This window comes from Carassius gibelio, chromosome A23, assembly GCF_023724105.1.
Source record: "Carassius gibelio isolate Cgi1373 ecotype wild population from Czech Republic chromosome A23, carGib1.2-hapl.c, whole genome shotgun sequence".
Lineage (NCBI taxonomy): Eukaryota > Metazoa > Chordata > Actinopteri > Cypriniformes > Cyprinidae > Carassius > Carassius gibelio.
In genome coordinates, this window is record NC_068393.1 from 2,001,923 (window position 1) to 2,023,371 (window position 21,449).

At 48.4% G+C, this 21,449-nt stretch overlaps 1 protein-coding gene and 2 non-coding genes across 8 annotated transcripts in view; all 3 read left to right on the forward strand.

Moving 5' to 3' along the window:
• The window catches only part of LOC127944816 (uncharacterized), a 155,586-nt gene that overhangs the window by 63,832 nt on the left and 70,305 nt on the right, over nt 1-21,449 (forward strand). The gene's annotated exons all lie outside the window — the stretch shown is intronic.
• LOC127945564 (U2 spliceosomal RNA) lies at nt 12,474-12,663 on the forward strand. The gene has a single exon (XR_008150894.1). It is a non-coding gene; the product is annotated as a U2 spliceosomal RNA (small nuclear RNA).
• Nucleotides 13,038-13,201, forward strand: LOC127945364 (U1 spliceosomal RNA). The gene has a single exon (XR_008150699.1). It is a non-coding gene; the product is annotated as a U1 spliceosomal RNA (small nuclear RNA).

The window sequence follows — 21,449 nt, forward strand, 5'->3', positions numbered from 1 at the left end:
GCCCTGATGCGGTCCCACTCCTGCCCGGCTGATGTTGCAGCTGTTCGAGCCGGTCTACTTCGGAACAGCTCCTCCCAACAGTCCGAAATGACGTTCATCCCAATCAGGGCACGATGAGACCCCAGGCATGTGTCTCGTACGACCACCACTCCTTTCTGTGGCACCACTACTCCCTGAATCTTTAGATCAGTCACAAGGTATCCCACATACGGGATGTCAAGACCATTCGCCCCACGTAGCGTCAACCAGGGGGCTTCCGCAGGTGGACGACCTTCGGTGCCAAACAACTCATGGGCCAAGCTTTCGGTGAATAGGGTCACTTGGGAGCCTGTATCCAAGAGGCACTGCACTTTCTGGTCATTGACCTGAACCACCACCACTGGGCAACAGCCCACCAGGCGGCTCCTAGAAGTTGTAGGCAGAGAGGGGTCTGATAAGGGGGTCCCGACCACTTGACCCACAGTGGCCGGAAACTCTAAAAACCCCCTTGCGATGCACGTCGAGCAGGACACTGACGGAAGTAATGTCCCGGCTCTCCACAGCCGTTGCAGATGGGACGCCCACGCTCATCCCACTGAAATCGCGAGCCAGAAGGTCGGGATGGACGGCGGTCGGGAGGACGGTTCCCATCAGAGTAAGCCCGCTCCCGCGGTAAAGAGGACAACTGGAGGCGCTCTCGCCGAAGCTCCTCCATAAAAGATTTAGATAGGTCAGACATTTGTTCCCGCACATCTCTCTTCAACTCTTCCCGGAGGGCCTGCTTCCAGTCAGATGTCGTAGTAGTCGAAGGGGTGCTAACAACATTCGTGGCTAGGCAGCTGGGAGGATCTACATTCTCCATGTGGTCACACTCAAGGGCCAGTGCTTCTTGTCGAAGCTCTTCAAAGGTCAGGTTCGGGGTTCGTCGAAATTGCACCCGCAGGCTCTGACGCACAGGGCCTTCCCGCAGCCCCACTAAAAACTGATCTCGTAGTAAAACCTCTTCGCCCCCCAGGCCATGATCCTGTCTCCCTGTAAGTCTAGAAAACTGTTCCCGTAATTGTAGGGTAAATGCCCGAACAGATTGCCGAGGGCCTTGCCGAGAATTGAAAAATTGCGTCCTCAGAACAGCTACCGGGGTGGTGTCTCCATATTGTCCCGTGAGGAAGTCAAAAATGGCCTGGACAGTCGCTCGAGTTGCTGCCGGTGCTGCCTGAACTTCTCTCCTCGCTTCCCCTTCCAAAGAGTTTAAAACAAACTGAACCTGCTGCGGGGCACTCAGACCTTGGAGCCCTGCCAGGTACTCCACCTGTACCTTCCACATCGACAAGCTCATTTCGGATCCCGGGCCTCCATACTTCGGAGCCCACGGAGCCCCCATAAAGATTGGCACGACGGGTTGCCGTGCCCCAAGCACTTCCTCTTCTGCCATCTCGACCTCTGGTCGCTCAACTCGAGGTAGTACCCTGCCGACTACGCCAATCTGTCACAGGTCAGGGGGGCCAAGCTGGACTGCGCCCTCCCCTAAACCAGGACCACCTCGAGGAGCGTATCAGAGGGAAGAGTCGGAGACAGAGAATAAATTTAACAAGTTTTATTTTGAAGTAAAAACAAATTGGGAATCCTAAACTAAAATCTTCTTTGTTACCCTCAGGGCTTGAAGGTAAACAATGCAGCGACCGGGGACTCTCCCGCCCTCTTCCTCTGTGCGGGCCCCGCAATAGATGGACAGATGGGTGGTCAAGTAGGTATTTCACAGGTGGGAATACAATCGGCAAGCCCGCAGTCTGGTAAGTCTCCTCTGGTAATTAAATACTTCCAAACTCCCTTCCCTTCTTCACAGATGCAGAATTTGGGACGGATGGATATCGGTCAGGTCCGTACACGGCAGATACACAGCCTTGAGGTGGGGATGTGTTTGGCAAGTGAGGGGTCCGGTAAGTCTCCTCCGGTAAGTATGTAATTCCAGCCTTCCTTCCTTCTTCCACAGGTACGGAATTTGAGGCGAATGATATCAGTCAAGTACGTATACGGCAGGTGCACGGTCTTCAGTAAGGTGGCTTCTCCTGACACCGTCAGAGTGGATATTCCAGACAAAGCGTGCCCCTCTCACGTTCGTGACAAAGGACAGTCACCTCTCTCAGCACAGGTGGGCCACAAGGATGCAACAAACTCTAAGTCAACAGGCTGTGCAGGGTTTCTACTGAAACAGACAGAATGGATGCTTCAGACAAAGTATACAGTTCACATGCGTTGGAAGGAACGAACACTTCTCACAATACGGATGAATAGCAGGGATACAGCAGACTCGAAGTCAACAGGCTGAATGGGGCTTCCTCATACAGATGAGTAGCAGGGATACAGCAGGCTCGAAGTCAACAGGCTGAATGGGGCTTCTTCTGAGACAGACAGAATGGATGTTTCAGGCAAGTATACAGTTCACATGCATTGGAAGGAGCGAACACTTCTCACCATACAGTTGAATGGCAGGGATACAGCAGACTCGAAGTCAACAGGCTGAATGGGGCTTCTTCTGAGACAGACAGAATGGATGTTTCAGGCAAGTATACAGTTCACATGCATTGGAAGGAACGAATACTTCTCACAATACAGGCGAATAGCAGGGATACAGCAGACTCGAAGTCAACAGGCTGAATGGGGCTTCTTCTGAGACGGACAGAATGGATGTTTCAGGCAAGTATACAGTTCCCATGCAGTGGAAGGAGCGAACACTTCTCACCATACAGTTGAATGGCAGGGATACAGCAGACTCGAAGTCAACAGGCTGAATATGGGCTTCTTCATACAGTTGAATGGCAGGGATACAGCAGACTCGAAGTCAACAGGCTGAATGGGGCTTCTTCTGAGACAGACAGAATGGATGTTTCAGGCAAGTATACAATTCACATGTATTGGAAGGAGCGAACACCTCTCACCATACAGTTGAATGGCAGGGATACAGCAGACTCGAAGTCAACAGGCTGAATGGGGCTTCTTCTGAGACGGACAGAATGGATGTTTCAGGCAAGTATACAGTTCCCATGCAGTGGAAGGAGCGAACACTTCTCACCATACAGTTGAATGGCAGGGATACAGCAGACTCGAAGTCAACAGGCTGAATATGGGCTTCTTCATACAGTTGAATGGCAGGGATACAGCAGACTCGAAGTCAACAGGCTGAATGGGGCTTCTTCTGAGACAGACAGAATGGATGTTTCAGGCAAGTATACAATTCACATGTATTGGAAGGAGCGAACACCTCTCACCATACAGTTGAATGGCAGGGATACAGCAGACTCGAAGTCAACAGGCTGAATGGGGCTTCTTCTGAGACAGACAGAATGGATGTTTCAGGCAAGTATACAGTTCACATGCATTGGAAGGAACGAACACTTCTCACAATACAGACGAATAGCAGGGATACAGCAGACTCGAAGTCAACAGGCTGAATGGGGCTTCTTCTGAGACGGACAGACTGGATGTTTCAGGCAAGTATACAATTCACATGTATTGGAAGGAGCGAACACCTCTCACCATACAGTTGAATGGCAGGAATACAGCAGACTCGAAGTCAACAGGTTGCACAGAGCTTTTCTGAGGCAGATAGTAAATATTTCAACAGGGCATCTCTTCTCCTATTAGCACAACAGAGGGGTTAATTCACATCCCAGATGATAAATCCTCAACATCCAGACAGTTGGAACAAATCAGTGTCGCAGGACTCTTACTATTGACAGTCAGCCCTCATGACACATAGAGAGTGCATGGCAAACAGGAATGTAGCTTACACACACACACGACAATTCCACTTCAAACATATATTGTGGGGGGAAACATCAATTTTAGCCACTGCAAACTCACTTCACGACGTGCAATTTAAAGCCAGCACTCACATTCGGGTTTCTGTCCGAAGGGAAGGGGGAGGGCGCAATCCTCACTGCCACGGAGGATGTTCTGAGATGTTTTTCTTCACAGTCACAGGCAGAGTTCACATCACCATTTATAGAGGAGGGAGAGGTAAGAGATCGGTAATGAATCAATACAATCCACTCAGTGATATTTATGATCGTGATCCAAACACTCCAAACCACATCCAATTCAGTGTCAAACGTGTGCAATTACAAGACTCAGTTCTCAGTTACTTAGCTCCTCTCCAATGCAAACAGGGTATTTCACTCTCCTTCTGTTGTCCTCGAATCCCTCAGCAAAGCAACACTTTCCACTTCATTCACCCGTCCTCCAGCCACTATTACCACCCAATAAAACGACTTTTCACAAGGGAGAAAAACCACACGCACCACCTCTCTCTCTTGCTTTTTATCCTCTCCACTGTTGATGAGGCCTCACGCAAACTCTGAGTAAATCCCCCACACCTGTTGCCAATCCATCATTTGGGGTTGTCACAGCAACAAACACACACACAGGCCTGGGAACAGAGTTACACTCAAAGCGTTCCCCCGGGAACACTGCTTCAGCGCGAATAAGTTCCACACGCCATTTGTCACACTGTGACATACCCCCCCGCCAAACCGTTCTAGTCCCGAGAACGGTCTCCAGACACCCAGTCTCCAAACCTAGCTGGAGGCTGACCTCGATTCTCACGCTGGGACCGTCGAGGTGGGGAAATGGGTGCTTCAGGTCGTAGCCCTAGGCCCAGGCCTCCTGGAATCACCGCCCATCCTACCAGCGGGGGCATCCCGGACGTTTCAACCGGTGGATTCTCTACAACACGTTTTGGGTAGTTTGGGCAAGGGCGGATCAAATTTCGATGTAACACCCGTTCGGGGCCCGCCTTTCCTTCTGGCCGCAATGCATATACGGGTTGGTCTGGGTGTGGCTGTCGCAAAACGACAAACGGCTGAGCCTCCCACCGGTCACTCAATTTTCCCTTCCCTTGTCGGCGATTATCCCGCACCAGCACCCTCTCCCCTGGTAGTAACGGTGCCTCTCGAGCCGTCCGGTCATACAACCTCTTGTTCTTCAACGCTGCTCGGTTAATCCGGCCCGAGACTCGTTCGTATGCCGACTGGAGGCGTTGATGATGTCCCGTCACCCAATCTGTCAAACTACCTCCCTCTTCCCCTGCAGTGGTCCCCAGAAGCATATCCATCGGAAGTCTCACATGTCTGCCGAACATCAGGTAGGTGGGGGCGTAACCAGTGGTACTGTGTACACTGTTGTTATAGGCCTGTACCATCGCCGGGAGTCTGTCGACCCAATGGCCTTGCTGTTCCTCCTCTAAGGTTCCTAATAAACTCAGCAAGGTCTGATTAAACCTCTCACACCCCCCGTTCCCTTGGGGGTGATAGGGAGTCGTATGGGTCTTCTTGCATCCGTACAGTTGGCACAGCTCATGGATCACCCTGGACTCAAAGTTGGTTCCTTGGTCTGAGTGGAAAATTTCAGGGCATCCAAATGGTTGGATCACATACCTCCAAAGGGCGTTGGCAGTCGTAATGGCGGTTTGGTCCACAGTTGGGATGGCCCAAGCATACTTAGTAAACAGATCGGTTACCACAAGGATGTTCTGGATCCGATCCACTGGCCGTCCCAAAGTCAGATAATCCATGGCCACCATATGTAGCGGTGCCTTGGCCTGCATCGGAACCAGCGGTGCCCGTACGTCCTTCTTGGTCTTAAACAACGTGCAGCGTGGGCACCTCTGAAGGTAAGTCCTCGTGGCACCCTCCATTCCGGGCCAGTAGAAGTGTCGCCTCACCAGTGCCAATGTCCTCTCCTGCCCCTGATGTCCCATCTTGGTGTGATATGCCTCCAATAAAGCCTGACAACGCCCTTCAGGGACCACGATTTGACAGACCTCATCGCCCCGACCTGGGTCCTGGAGGGCCCTACAGAGCACACCTTCCTTCAAATAGAGTCTCCCCCTCTGTCCCAGCAGGCCCCGCACAATCCGAGTCTGAGTCCGGCGTTCCACACCCTCAGGCCAGGCCTTCTGTTCTAGCCACGTTCGAACCAACGCTACATCTCCGTCTTCGCCCTGCCACCGCCTCCATCGCTGTGGGTCCCACCCCCAACAAGGGGGGGGTTCCTCCGATACTTGCCCTGGTGCCTCTACAACTCCCACCATCAGTCCCTCATCGGACCCCGCTTCTGGTGCTGGTACCTGACCTGCCGATCCTTCGCCGGGTAACCTTGATAGTACATCGGCATTAGTGTGTTCTCTCCCTGGCCGGTACTGGAGCTGATAATCAAAATTGGCCAGTTGGGCCACCCAGCGTTGTTCCACCGCCCCCAGTTTAGCAGTCTGCAAATGAACCAACGGGTTATTGTCCGTGACGACCCGTACCTTGGCTCCCCACAAGTAATCCTTGAACTTTTCACACAACGCCCACTTCACTGCCAGTAACTCAAGCTTAAAAGAACTGTAATTGGCGTCGTTCTTCTCCGTTGGATGTAAACTTCGGCTTGCATAGGCGATTACCTTTTCCTCTCCCTGTTGCTTCTGGGCCAAGACAGCCCCCAAGCCCAGGTGGCTAGCATCGGTATACAGGATGAAGGGTTGTGTGAAGTCAGCGTAGGCTAGGATCGGGGCCTGTAGTAGTTCCTGCTTGAGTTTCTGGAAGGCAGCTTCACAGGCCGGATCCCATTGGATCGAAGGGGACCCTCGGCCACGAACTCGTCCCATACCTCCCAGCAACTGGTTGATCGGCCTAGCGATTTTAGAGAAATCCTTAATGAATCGCCTATAGTAACCCACGAAGCCCAGGAATGAACGAACCTGGCGCACCGTCTTGGGCGCAGCCCACTCCTGCACTGCCACCACCTTCTCGGGATCAACTGAAATCCCCGCTGCACTCACCACATGCCCCAAGAATTTAACCTCTTTGCGGAAGAGCTGGCACTTGTCTGGCTGGAGCTTCAACCCATATCGCTCTAGGGAACGGAAGACTTGCTCTAGGTGCTCGAGATGGGACTTGAAATCTGGGGAGTAGACAATGACGTCGTCTAGATAGACGAGGGTGGAATCCATCAGTTGGTTGCCTAAACAACGCTGCATCAGCCGTTGGAACGTGGCTGGGGCGTTGCAAAGGCCAAACGGCATCCGGTCCCATTCATATAGGCCAAAGGGGGTAGTGAATGCAGTCTTCTCCCGGTCATGCTCGTCCATCTGCACCTGCCAGTAACCGCTGGCCAAGTCAAGGGTGGAATACCAGGTGGCTTGTGTGAGGCTCGTGAGAGAGTCTTCAACTCGAGGCAACGGGAAAGCATCCCTTTTGGTGACTTGATTCAGCCTGCGGTAATCCACACAAAACCTCCAGGAACCAGTTTTCTTTCGAACCAGTACTATCGGGGCAGCCCAAGGGCTACTGCTCTCTCGAATAATCCCCTTGTCAAGCATCCCTCGCAAAAGGGTGCGGACCTCTGAATACAAGGTCGGGGGCACGGGTCGATAGCGCTCTCGGCTGGGTGCAGCATCCCCAGTTGGGATTTGATGTCGCACCACATCCGTGCGGCCGTAATCCTCATCGTGAGTGGAAAACAAGTGCTGCCATTCCATCAAGAACTCTTGGAGTTGTCCCAATTGCTCTTCTCCTAGTCCTTCACCCCGTAAAGACTCCCCCATCAGGTGGGTAGGCAACCCTCCTCCTATCTCTCCCACCCCCGAACCTGCTCGTGTCAGGGCCACCTCTACCACTGTCGGGCCTACCCGATTGAAGTTGACTTCACCCTGTTCACGAACCTGCTGGGGCCTCACTGAGGTCACCCGGGCCAAACGCTGGTGACGATACAAGTGAACAGGGAAAGGATTCATGTTCCTGACTCGCACTGAGACCCGGCCCCCCTGAACAGTCGCCAATCCTCGAGCAACTTCCACCTTGGGACCATCCTCATGGGGTTCCACCATGACCCAATCTTCCGGACTATAAAGTCGAGGAGGCAACCTGACCCCGACCAAAGCCTCACTCTGAGCTGGAATGGACAAGGCGTAACGGCAGGCTACTCTTCCCGTGCTTTCCCGATCCCCCTGTTGTTCGGCCAGACATACTCGACGGCAGTCGGCCCTGATGCGGTCCCACTCCTGCCCGGCTGATGTTGCAGCTGTTCGAGCCGGTCTACTTCGGAACAGCTCCTCCCAACAGTCCGAAATGACGTTCATCCCAATCAGGGCACGATGAGACCCCAGGCATGTGTCTCGTACGACCACCACTCCTTTCTGTGGCACCACTACTCCCTGAATCTTTAGATCAGTCACAAGGTATCCCACATACGGGATGTCAAGACCATTCGCCCCACGTAGCGTCAACCAGGGGGCTTCCGCAGGTGGACGACCTTCGGTGCCAAACAACTCATGGGCCAAGCTTTCGGTGAATAGGGTCACTTGGGAGCCTGTATCCAAGAGGCACTGCACTTTCTGGTCATTGACCTGAACCACCACCACTGGGCAACAGCCCACCAGGCGGCTCCTAGAAGTTGTAGGCAGAGAGGGGTCTGATAAGGGGGTCCCGACCACTTGACCCACAGTGGCCGGAAACTCTAAAAACCCCCTTGCGATGCACGTCGAGCAGGACACTGACGGAAGTAATGTCCCGGCTCTCCACAGCCGTTGCAGATGGGACGCCCACGCTCATCCCACTGAAATCGCGAGCCAGAAGGTCGGGATGGACGGCGGTCGGGAGGACGGTTCCCATCAGAGTAAGCCCGCTCCCGCGGTAAAGAGGACAACTGGAGGCGCTCTCGCCGAAGCTCCTCCATAAAAGATTTAGATAGGTCAGACATTTGTTCCCGCACATCTCTCTTCAACTCTTCCCGGAGGGCCTGCTTCCAGTCAGATGTCGTAGTAGTCGAAGGGGTGCTAACAACATTCGTGGCTAGGCAGCTGGGAGGATCTACATTCTCCATGTGGTCACACTCAAGGGCCAGTGCTTCTTGTCGAAGCTCTTCAAAGGTCAGGTTCGGGGTTCGTCGAAATTGCACCCGCAGGCTCTGACGCACAGGGCCTTCCCGCAGCCCCACTAAAAACTGATCTCGTAGTAAAACCTCTTCGCCCCCCAGGCCATGATCCTGTCTCCCTGTAAGTCTAGAAAACTGTTCCCGTAATTGTAGGGTAAATGCCCGAACAGATTGCCGAGGGCCTTGCCGAGAATTGAAAAATTGCGTCCTCAGAACAGCTACCGGGGTGGTGTCTCCATATTGTCCCGTGAGGAAGTCAAAAATGGCCTGGACAGTCGCTCGAGTTGCTGCCGGTGCTGCCTGAACTTCTCTCCTCGCTTCCCCTTCCAAAGAGTTTAAAACAAACTGAACCTGCTGCGGGGCACTCAGACCTTGGAGCCCTGCCAGGTACTCCACCTGTACCTTCCACATCGACAAGCTCATTTCGGATCCCGGGCCTCCATACTTCGGAGCCCACGGAGCCCCCATAAAGATTGGCACGACGGGTTGCCGTGCCCCAAGCACTTCCTCTTCTGCCATCTCGACCTCTGGTCGCTCAACTCGAGGTAGTACCCTGCCGACTACGCCAATCTGTCACAGGTCAGGGGGGCCAAGCTGGACTGCGCCCTCCCCTAAACCAGGACCACCTCGAGGAGCGTATCAGAGGGAAGAGTCGGAGACAGAGAATAAATTTAACAAGTTTTATTTTGAAGTAAAAACAAATTGGGAATCCTAAACTAAAATCTTCTTTGTTACCCTCAGGGCTTGAAGGTAAACAATGCAGCGACCGGGGACTCTCCCGCCCTCTTCCTCTGTGCGGGCCCCGCAATAGATGGACAGATGGGTGGTCAAGTAGGTATTTCACAGGTGGGAATACAATCGGCAAGCCCGCAGTCTGGTAAGTCTCCTCTGGTAATTAAATACTTCCAAACTCCCTTCCCTTCTTCACAGATGCAGAATTTGGGACGGATGGATATCGGTCAGGTCCGTACACGGCAGATACACAGCCTTGAGGTGGGGATGTGTTTGGCAAGTGAGGGGTCCGGTAAGTCTCCTCCGGTAAGTATGTAATTCCAGCCTTCCTTCCTTCTTCCACAGGTACGGAATTTGAGGCGAATGATATCAGTCAAGTACGTATACGGCAGGTGCACGGTCTTCAGTAAGGTGGCTTCTCCTGACACCGTCAGAGTGGATATTCCAGACAAAGCGTGCCCCTCTCACGTTCGTGACAAAGGACAGTCACCTCTCTCAGCACAGGTGGGCCACAAGGATGCAACAAACTCTAAGTCAACAGGCTGTGCAGGGTTTCTACTGAAACAGACAGAATGGATGCTTCAGACAAAGTATACAGTTCACATGCGTTGGAAGGAACGAACACTTCTCACAATACGGATGAATAGCAGGGATACAGCAGACTCGAAGTCAACAGGCTGAATGGGGCTTCCTCATACAGATGAGTAGCAGGGATACAGCAGGCTCGAAGTCAACAGGCTGAATGGGGCTTCTTCTGAGACAGACAGAATGGATGTTTCAGGCAAGTATACAGTTCACATGCATTGGAAGGAGCGAACACTTCTCACCATACAGTTGAATGGCAGGGATACAGCAGACTCGAAGTCAACAGGCTGAATGGGGCTTCTTCTGAGACAGACAGAATGGATGTTTCAGGCAAGTATACAGTTCACATGCATTGGAAGGAACGAATACTTCTCACAATACAGGCGAATAGCAGGGATACAGCAGACTCGAAGTCAACAGGCTGAATGGGGCTTCTTCTGAGACGGACAGAATGGATGTTTCAGGCAAGTATACAGTTCCCATGCAGTGGAAGGAGCGAACACTTCTCACCATACAGTTGAATGGCAGGGATACAGCAGACTCGAAGTCAACAGGCTGAATATGGGCTTCTTCATACAGTTGAATGGCAGGGATACAGCAGACTCGAAGTCAACAGGCTGAATGGGGCTTCTTCTGAGACAGACAGAATGGATGTTTCAGGCAAGTATACAATTCACATGTATTGGAAGGAGCGAACACCTCTCACCATACAGTTGAATGGCAGGGATACAGCAGACTCGAAGTCAACAGGCTGAATGGGGCTTCTTCTGAGACGGACAGAATGGATGTTTCAGGCAAGTATACAGTTCCCATGCAGTGGAAGGAGCGAACACTTCTCACCATACAGTTGAATGGCAGGGATACAGCAGACTCGAAGTCAACAGGCTGAATATGGGCTTCTTCATACAGTTGAATGGCAGGGATACAGCAGACTCGAAGTCAACAGGCTGAATGGGGCTTCTTCTGAGACAGACAGAATGGATGTTTCAGGCAAGTATACAATTCACATGTATTGGAAGGAGCGAACACCTCTCACCATACAGTTGAATGGCAGGGATACAGCAGACTCGAAGTCAACAGGCTGAATGGGGCTTCTTCTGAGACAGACAGAATGGATGTTTCAGGCAAGTATACAGTTCACATGCATTGGAAGGAACGAACACTTCTCACAATACAGACAAATAGCAGGGATACAGCAGACTCGAAGTCAACAGGCTGAATGGGGCTTCTTCTGAGACGGACAGACTGGATGTTTCAGGCAAGTATACAATTCACATGTATTGGAAGGAGCGAACACCTCTCACCATACAGTTGAATGGCAGGAATACAGCAGACTCGAAGTCAACAGGTTGCACAGAGCTTTTCTGAGGCAGATAGTAAATATTTCAACAGGGCATCTCTTCTCCTATTAGCACAACAGAGGGGTTAATTCACATCCCAGATGATAAATCCTCAACATCCAGACAGTTGGAACAAATCAGTGTCGCAGGACTCTTACTATTGACAGTCAGCCCTCATGACACATAGAGAGTGCATGGCAAACAGGAATGTAGCTTACACACACACACGACAATTCCACTTCAAACATATATTGTGGGGGGAAACATCAATTTTAGCCACTGCAAACTCACTTCACGACGTGCAATTTAAAGCCAGCACTCACATTCGGGTTTCTGTCCGAAGGGAAGGGGGAGGGCGCAATCCTCACTGCCACGGAGGATGTTCTGAGATGTTTTTCTTCACAGTCACAGGCAGAGTTCACATCACCATTTATAGAGGAGGGAGAGGTAAGAGATCGGTAATGAATCAATACAATCCACTCAGTGATATTTATGATCGTGATCCAAACACTCCAAACCACATCCAATTCAGTGTCAAACGTGTGCAATTACAAGACTCAGTTCTCAGTTACTTAGCTCCTCTCCAATGCAAACAGGGTATTTCACTCTCCTTCTGTTGTCCTCGAATCCCTCAGCAAAGCAACACTTTCCACTTCATTCACCCGTCCTCCAGCCACTATTACCACCCAATAAAACGACTTTTCACAAGGGAGAAAAACCACACGCACCACCTCTCTCTCTTGCTTTTTATCCTCTCCACTGTTGATGAGGCCTCACGCAAACTCTGAGTAAATCCCCCACACCTGTTGCCAATCCATCATTTGGGGTTGTCACAGCAACAAACACACACACAGGCCTGGGAACAGAGTTACACTCAAAGCGTTCCCCCGGGAACACTGCTTCAGCGCGAATAAGTTCCACACGCCATTTGTCACACTGTGACACTAAGATCAAGTGTAGTATCTGTTCTTATCAGTTTAATATCTGATACGTCCTCCTCCGGGGACTACATATTAAATGGATTTTTAGATCACGGAGCTGGAGCCGGGGCTTGCTCCGTCCACTCCATGCATCGGCCTGGTATTGCAGTGTCTCCAGGAACGGTGTGCTTTCCCTTTTTGGGGATTGCCATTTATTGTGTCGAATAGCAGAACAAGGAATGAGAGCTGCCATTGCAGATGCTGTGGTTTATTGCAAACTTTTTTCCTGATGTGTCCACCTGGGGTCTTGGACTCTTCCACTAACGATGCACCCACCTGAGGTCTTGAAGTCTTTCACAGACGAGGTGACGCATCGAATCAGGTGTGTTTGTTTAAAGAGAGTCATCTAAAACTGGCGTTGGGAAGCACCGGCCCATGAGCTTGGCAGTTTCCAGGCCAGTAACGGAAGGCACCCGTCCTTCCTTTCCTGGAGGGGGGGCGGAGGGCTAACCGTTGGTGAGGATGGTAGAGATGCAAATCAGACCTCTGGCTGACCGCCTGGGCCTTCATACTTACCTGGCAGGGGAGACACCATGATCAAGAAGGCGGTTCACCCAGGGCGAGGCTTGTCCATTGCACTCCGGCCATGCTGACCCCTGCGAATTCCCCAAATGCGGGAATCTCGACTGCATAATTTATGGTAGTGGGGGACTGCGTTCGCGCTCTCCCCTGAAATTGTTGGTGAAACAAAGCAGAAGAGGTTTTTACAGTTTTTTATTTATTTTCCTTTCAGAATGGGGAGTTCTGTCACATGCGAGATATGTGTTGTGCGCCTGTGAAACAAAGTCACTTGCGCTCTTGAAAAATCGGACCCTGGTGGGTAGTTTAGTTCGAACATAGCGCAGACCTTACTTTGAAAGTAGATTGGACTGACTGCAGCCTAGCTGTAACTGTCTCCATGTTGTTTGGTTGTCCTTTTTTTCGATTCGTATTAATTTTGTTGTCGCTTACAGCGACACCTAGTGGCCTGTCGCCGCGCCCTTTTTCACCTGGCCTCGGACTGAGCCCCTGCACAGGTGTGCCGATTTGGGTGAAGGGATCTCACTCCTTCCTGGAGTTATAGCCATTCGAGCCACCTCGGACACGCCACCTTAGCACGTTTTGAGGTCCCCTCGCCAAGGTGAATGGAAATTTCCTCTATTTTTGGATGATTATTGACACTCAGACTCCAGAGAAGCTTTCTGTGCTGATTTGGGTGGGACTGGGCCAAATACCTGGCGCCAGGTTGCAAAAGAAGGTTTTCGACAAAATCCAAAATACCCGAAAATTTCGTCAGAGCGACGGGCCAATCTGAGACCTGCGTCTCGTTCGGCTCGAGCCAAGGATTCCGGTGACATAAGGCACGTGGCTCTGCGACCAACCGTTTGGGAGTTACGAGCCATGCCGTACTTTCCGTCAGGCCGATCGGGACGAGGCCCGGTGACGTTGTAGACAGGGGAGGGTACTACCCAGATAGCACACTTACGTCTGCAAGATGTCTGTTAAAGAACTGTTGATCTGGAAAGCATCTGCCATCTACAAACGTCTGACATACGCCTTTCAGATGTCAGTTTTATATACCTTCTAAATCATAAACATCTAAAAGACATCTAATTGACATCTATCTGACATCTAAAAGGCAGTGTTGGGGAGTAACTAGTTACATGTAACAGCATTACGTAATTTAATTACAAAATGAATGTAACTGTAATTAGTTACAGTTACGAAGAAAAAAATAGTAATTAAATTAAAGTTACTTATGAAATTTTTAACGATTACAAAGGCAATTACATTTGAATATTTACACACATCCACATACAGATTTCACTGATTTCTTTCCCAAATTGCACTGACTATTCTGAGACATACGCCCTAATAATTTCCAGAATTTTAACAGAATTTTTTTTTTTCCCAGTCCGCCCTTCCTGTAAATTAATGGCAAAAACATGCAGTTTCATTTAATACAAATAGGCCTACTGAAGCTTGCAGTGTTGTCAGCCTCAATATAGGAGTGCATGAGCACATAAACATCATTTCTAGAACTGCTCTGTGTCACGTCATGCATTTTACCTATCATATCATATACAAAGAGACAGCAGTTTAAAAAAACACCAATGTTTCAGGAGTTTATTATACAGGAATGACACATGCTTATTAGATAACTGTATTTGAGTTGATGTATATGTTTTTATTTATTATTATTTAATTTTCACAAATTTAGAAAAGTAATCTAAAAGTACTCAAAAGTAATTAGTTACATTACTTTAATAAAGTAATTGAAAAAGTTATACTACTATAACATTTTAAACAGGGTAACTTGTAATCTGTAACCTATTACATTTCCAAAGTAACCTTCCAAACACTGCTAAAAGGAGACGTCCAATAGACGTATTGCAGATGAGCAAACAGCCTTAAAACTACATCTTGCAGATGTAAATTCATATGTCAAATAGACGTCTCCTAGATGTATGTGTGCTATCAGGGTACCATCCCCCAGCATTTTTAGGTCTCCCAAAACTTACCAAAGCCGAGATGGGCATCGCCGTGTCCGGCTTCCTCCCTGCTGCGTCTTAGCAGCATCGCTTCTCGGCCTTTTGGCTAAGATCAAGTGTAGCGGCGATGGCTACGTCGAGGGGAGATGGTGCTTTGCCGGCCATGATGGCGCGGTTAAAGAATACTGTACGGATTCAAGTGCTACAGAATGCTGTCCGGTCTGTGAAGGAAAACTTCAGGAGGGAATTTGTGGTCGTGGATGTCTTGAAAGGAGTCTTCAACGTAGCAGCTTCATCAGTGTTCTGTCTTCAGGATTTCACCGCAATGGGATTTATGGATCTGACCTTCTTCAATTTAACGGACTGTGTGAGTTTTTTTGAGTCTTGGGGGCATAAAAAGCACAAGTTGTTGGAAGGACTGAGTTTGCACCCTCTGTTTGCACAGGATTACTTACCTCTCACAATCCATCTATATAATCCTTTTGTTGAGGATGTGGAGGTAATGACTTTTCTTGAGAGGCACTGCGAGGCTGTGAAAGGAGGTGAGCGTGTGAGGGATCGGTTTGGGATTTGGACTGGAAAGAGGCGGTTTTTTGTGAAGCTCAAGGTGGACTCCGCAGTCCCTGGAAGCCTGATTCACCTACCTGGGTCCATTTCCATTGGGCCTAACAGGGGCTTTCTCTACTACCCTGGGCAGCCCATGTATTGCAGGAGATGTGGTGGAGAAGGACACATTAAAACAGACTGTGAAGGACAGCGTTGTCGGTTTTGTGGGAAGGCGGACCACGTTGCTTCTGCCTGCCCCGCACCAAAACTTTGTAGCCTTTGTGGCAAGGCCGATCATCTTTATCGTACCTGTCCTTCAAGAAACAAGTCATATGCGAGCATATTGAAGGAAGGTCATGATCTGCAGGCAGACCTGGATGCCATTCTTAGCAGTCTACCAGCAGAAAGGGAGGGGCATCTTCAACAAGCGACAGGTGCGAATGATCAGAGAAGTATGAGTCCATCAAGTCAGGAGTGTGCTGGTATGAAGGAACAAGCGGATGGAACTGTGGGGGATCTGATAACCTTGTCCCTGGATGGAAAGGAGGTAAAAGGAGTGGGATCAGAGGAGCAGCTTAATCCATCTCCAGGATGGACAGATCTGGACTTCACAGAGGTGCTTTCTGGGGTGTTGGAGGTGGATAAATTTTTGGATGATTATTGACACTCAGACTCCAGAGAAGCTTTCTGTGCTGATTTGGGTGGGACTGGGCCAAATACCTGGCGCCAGGTTGCAAAAGAAGGTTTTCGACAAAATCCAAAATACCCGAAAATTTCGTCCGAGCGACGGGCCAATCTGAGACCTGCGTCTCGTTCGGCTCGAGCCAAGGATTCCGGTGACATAAGGCACGTGGCTCTGCGACCAACCGTTTGGGAGTTACGAGCCATGCCGTACTTTCCGTCAGGCCGATCGGGACGAGGCCCGGTGACGTTGTAGACAGGGGAGGGTACTACCCAGATAGCACACTTACGTCTGCAAGATGTCTGTTAAAGAACTGTTGATCTGGAAAGCATCTGCCATCTACAAACGTCTGACATACGCCTTTCAGATGTCAGTTTTATATACCTTCTAAATCATAAACATCTAAAAGACATCTAATTGACATCTATCTGACATCTAAAAGGCAGTGTTGGGGAGTAACTAGTTACATGTAACAGCATTACGTAATTTAATTACAAAATGAATGTAACTGTAATTAGTTACAGTTACGAAGAAAAAATTAGTAATTAAATTAAAGTTACTTATGAAATTTTTAACGATTACAAAGGCAATTACATTTGAATATTTACACACATCCACATACAGATTTCACTGATTTCTTTCCCAAATTGCACTGACTATTCTGAGACATACGCCCTAATAATTTCCAGAATTTTAACAGAATTTTTTTTTTTCCCAGTCCGCCCTTCCTGTAAATTAATGGCAAAAACATGCAGTTTCATTTAATACAAATAGGCCTACTGAAGCTTGCAGTGTTGTCAGCCTCTGCCGCCTCAATATAGGAGTACATGAGCACATAAACATCATTTCTAGAACTGCTCTGTGTCACGTCATGCATTTTACCTATCATATCATATACAAAGAGACAGCAGTTTAAAAAAACACCAATGTTTCAGGAGTTTATTATACAGGAATGACACATGCTTATTAGATAACTGTATTTGAGTTGATGTATATGTTTTTATTTATTATTATTTAATTTTCACAAATTTAGAAAAGTAATCTAAAAGTACTCAAAAGTAATTAGTTACATTACTTTAATAAAGTAATTGAAAAAGTTATACTACTATAACATTTTAAACAGGGTAACTTGTAATCTGTAACCTATTGCATTTCCAAAGTAACCTTCCAAACACTGCTAAAAGGAGACGTCCAATAGACGTATTGCAGATGAGCAAACAGCCTTAAAACTACATCTTGCAGATGTAAATTCATATGTCAAATAGACGTCTCCTAGATGTATGTGTGCTATCAGGGTACCATCCCCCAGCGTTTTTAGGTCTCCCAAAACTTACCAAAGCCGAGATGGGCATCGCCGTGTCCGGCTTCCTCCCTGCTGCGTCTTAGCAGCATCGCTTCTCGGCCTTTTGGCTAAGATCAAGTATCTTGTCAGACGGTTGAGACTGCGATCGCCTTTTGGAGGTTTCCTGACTCGAGATCACTTCATATCTTGAGTCACACAACTTCGGGAGGTATATTGAACTCTGCTGCTTCGGGCTCCAACAAGTTTTAAGGTAAGGTCTTTTAATTATTTATTTTGTTATTTATTGTTGTATTTATTGTTGTTTTAAGTTTTTAGGCTGTTGGTGCCTCCATCATGTCGGCTGCCCGTGCCGGCGTGCGGAGGCACCACAGCGTGCGTTTTTTATTCAGGCAGGGTGAGGGGAAGCTCCTGGGAATGTCCCGTATGGACTTTTCCAGGAAGCTGATCCAAAAGACCTTAGTTTTTAAATGTGACGACCTGAATTGTTTGATGACTCTGCCCTTGAACAAAGGATTTGATGTTAGTTTTAAAACCGCTTCCCTACTTAATGACTTTTGGCAAAGGTTTGAATCAGTTAAAGTCCAGTTCTCCATGTTCACTGTTGAGAAACTTTCTGATAACACACTTAAAACTGTGATTGTCAGGATGTTCAATGAAACCGTGACTGGAGATGATATTTGTGTTTGGTTGGGTAGATTTTGCACTGTCCGAGGCCAGCCTGTCAAAGTGTTAGATGAAGATGGCATTTGGACATGCTCCTGGCGAATTCCCATTAAACAATGGGAAGACGCTGGGGGCTACCAGGGCCTGAAACATCTGCCTTCCATGATTGTGCTCGGAGAGAACAGAGGCTACATACATTATCAAGGAATGCCCAAACTCTGCAGAAAGTGTGGAAGGTTTGGTCATCTAGCTGAAGCATGCCAAGAGTTAATCTGTGGGAAGTGTAGAGAAATTGGTCACAGTTTTGATGACTGTACCAATGGCAGACGGTGCAATCTTTGTGGAGAAACAAACCATCTCTACAGAGACTGCCCTAAAAGTTTTGCCAACAAGCTAAAAATGGCCGCCCCACATGGGCAACAAACGAAGGAACAAAGGAGAGAGGAGGCGGTCCCTGAGGTTTTGGCGGGAATTTCAAATTCCCAGCCGGCCTCAGGGATTGGGCAGGAAGGAGGAAGTGGGGCGGCCACAGGGGCGGAGGCAACGGAACAGGAAGTGGTAATGGAAGGAGAGGAAAGTGAGGAAGAGTCACTGGTAACAGTTTCGGATGGGGTGGAAGAATCCACCGGGAGTGAGACAGAGTGTTCACTCCCTAATGCTCAGGTGCAAAAAAGACCTGCGGGGTCTCCTCTGATTGTAACGGAGGAGAAAAAATCTAGGGCAGCATATAAGCTCGATAGTTCCGACTCGGTAGATCTGGAGCGCATGTGGTCCCTAGAGTCCCCAAATGAGGTTTCCTTTTTGCACATTAAGCTAACAGCATCATCGCCAAAGGAGCCACAAGAGGTTCCCTCTGTGGCCTCTGAAGTGACAGGCATTTGCCCTCCTGACCTCAGCTCATCTGGGGAAAAGGAAAGACAAATGCTACAAGATGTAACATGATTTTAATCATATTTTTGTAGTCTTTTATTGTCTTCTGTTTTAAATGCCTCATAACTTTTTAACCCTACTGCTCATGGCCCTCACCATCTCTACTATCAATGTCAGAAGTGTGAGGTCCACCATTAGAGCACAGAGTATTTTGTCCTTTTTAAAATCTTTTAAGTCAGATTTGTTTTTATTACAAGAGTGTTCTCTGCCCTTTTTAACTAGGTACACAAAAATGGAAGAGCTATGGTCCGCAGGAGCCTCCATATGGAGCGGATCAAATTTTAACAAAAACGACGGAGTTGCGGTTTTAATTAATAATCCTAACATCTTGGTGAAGGGCAGCACTGTGGTGAGGCAAGGCCGGGCACTTTTAGTAAATCTGACCTTTTTAGACAGGGATTTTAATGTTCTTAATGTATATGGTTTTACGGAAAAGAACGAAAGATATGAGCTTTTAGAAGACTTGCAACCCCACATGCTAGGTAGGGCTCCCCTAATGGTAGCAGGGGATTTTAATTGTGTTTTATCTAAAACAGACAGGAAAAGGGTAGGGGAGGATTTCAGAGTGGACAAAACGTCGGTTTTATTGCAGGGTTTAGTCAGAGATTTTAATTTAGTCGACTGTTTTAAAATTTTGCATCAAAGAGAGGAGGGCTTCACCTGGTTCAGTGGTGATGGTACCAAAGCCTCTCGAATCGACTACGTGTTTACAAGGGACTGCCCGCCAACCGATGCTACATTAACCCCCCTTTTTTTCTCTGATCACATGATGCTGTCTTGCACCCTTTCACTGCCCATGGGTGTGACGGTAGGGGGAGGGCTGTGGAAGCTGAACTGTTCCCTGTTGGAAGACAAGAATGTAATTTTAGAATATAGGGAACAGTTCAGCCAATGGCAGACCCTCCAAGACTTTTATGATACACGTGCACAGTGGTGGGAGATGGTAAAGGACCGGACGAGACAGTTTTTTAGAAAGATAGGGAAAGAAAAGAAGAGTAAGGAAAAGAAATGCATGTTGGGGTTGCAAAAAAGACTACAAAGGTATTTTAATCTTTTAAATAATGGTTTTGATTTTAACAATGAAATCCAGGATGTAAAAAAGGAAATGTCAGTTTTAGCCAATAAAGAAAGTAAAGGGGTCCTTTTAAGAAGCAAAGAGAGAGAAATTGAAGAAGGGGAAAAGTGTACCAGATATTTTTTTAAGAAAATAATAACAAGGGGTGGGGGGTTAACCAGGGTTAAAACAGGGGATAGGGAGGTTAACACAACAAAAGAGATTTTAGAGGATGTGGAAAAATTTTATGGGGCTTTATATAGTTTTAAAAAGGTACACTCAGACACTGTAAAAGAAGTTTTAAATTTTGTTGAGAAAAGGGTCGACTGTCAAAATGAGATTTTAGCCCAAGATTTGAACATTTTAGAAACCCAAAAAGCTCTTGGAGGTTTTAAAAAGTCCCCAGGACTGGATGGACTTCCCCTGGAGTTTTATCTAACATTTTGGGACATTTTAGGACAAGAGCTTTTGACAGTTTTTAAAGAGTTTGAGACCCTCGACAGACTTCCAGACAGTTTTAGAATAGGGATAGTTTCTTTACTTCACAAAAAAGGTGACCGGACTGACTTAAAAAACTGGAGACCCATAACACTTTTAAATTTCGATTATAAACTTTTTAGCAAAGTTTTAGCAACACGCATGTCAACTGTTTTAGAGGACGTGATTCACCCGGATCAAGCTTGTTCTGTGCCCGGAAGAAAGATAACAGACAACCTAGTGCTGATTAGAGATGCCATCTGTTACGCGAGAGACAGAAATATTCGGCTAGTAGTCCTAAATTTAGATTTTGAAAAAGCATTTGATCGAGTCTCGCACCAGTACCTCTTCCAGGTTCTGGAGAAAATGGGGTTTCCAAAGAGGTTTATAGCCTGGGTGGGACTGCTGTACAAGGGAATAGTCAGAAAAATTCTAATAAATGGGCATCTTTCCAAAGCTGTGAACATACACAGTGGTGTCCGTCAGGGATGTCCTATATCTCCTCTTCTGTATGTGGCTTGCATCGAGCCACTGGCACAGATCTTGAGAAGGGACAAATGGATCAAAGGACTGGACGTTCCTGGGACGGGGGGACTGACGGCGACCTGTGTTTTATATATGGACGACGTAACTCTTTTAGCCACAGACGTTTTATCAATACGAAGAGCACTAGACTTGACTGACTGGTACGGTCGGGCCTCGGGCGCCAAACTCAATAGAAACAAGTCCGAGGCCCAGCTCTTCGGGCCGTGGGGAGACGTGGACACAGGAGGACTTGATTTGGTTTTTAAAGA